Genomic DNA, 1,058 nt, shown 5'->3' with positions numbered 1-1,058 from the left:
ACTCACATGGAACTTGTTCTAGGCTCAGTTCCAAAATATTTGCGAAGTTAAGCTGGAATTCAATTTTTATAGTGAAACCTAATAGCCATTGAGATCTTTCTGAGTTTGAGGCATTGTCTTAAAAAAAAAATCTCTTTCCCCCATATAGATTTTATTTTATAAGCATGATATATGACTCTTTGTTTGATTAAATGTGCAGAGTTTTTGGAAGACTGTTTTTAACTGCTTTAAACTGTGAGCTATGCAGTTTTTCCATTTGAAATTTTCATAGTAAAATGTTTGCTTCAGCAAATCACGAAGTTTTTTTGTTGTTGTTGCAGAGTTTTGGCAGCTAAATACACCCTGAGCACAGTGGGCTGTCTTTCTTCAGCACACTGCATTAGAGAAACACTTCTATACCCTGAGGGTTTTTGGAGTTTCTTTGTTCAGAAAAGAATTAAATCATATCCCAGAAAGTGGATCTATTTTTTTCAAGGTTTAGTTTAGATGATCATTGACAAATCAGGCTAGACACTAATTAGCTCTCCTATTGAAATTAACATATTTTATATGTATTAATGTGAATATCAGAGGAGACACACTGTCAATCTAGATTTCATTAAGGAATGTTACATACCTTCCAAATAATTTGTACTCGCGAAAGATTCTAGAATCCTATCTCATCCTGAACTAGTCATTCCCTTGCTCTTTGTGGTTTGGTCACACTGGTCTCCTAGTTCCTTAATTGGTTCAAGACTTTTTCTATCTTATGGCCTTCATAGTTTCTATTCTATGGGGCCAGGAAAACCATTGGGTTGTCAGGAAAGTTATGACGCATTTTTGCAAAGAAAAACGGAAAAAATACGTCATGACTTTTCCTACAACCCAATACTTTCCTCTTTCTCCTATGATTTGCGTCTCCTCATTCTTCAAGTTTTAACTTCTATTTTATCTCCTAAGAGAAGCTGTCTTGGCCATCTCATATATAGCAGGCTTCCCACTACCCATTTCTTTGGTCCACTGCTCTTTATAACAGCATACTGTTTATTTCCATCAATGTCCATATCATAATATTAAAT

This window comes from Hipposideros armiger, unplaced genomic scaffold (genome assembly GCF_001890085.2).
Source record: "Hipposideros armiger isolate ML-2016 unplaced genomic scaffold, ASM189008v1 scaffold_1128, whole genome shotgun sequence".
Classification (NCBI taxonomy): domain Eukaryota; kingdom Metazoa; phylum Chordata; class Mammalia; order Chiroptera; family Hipposideridae; genus Hipposideros; species Hipposideros armiger.
This window is presented reverse-complemented; position numbering follows the sequence as displayed.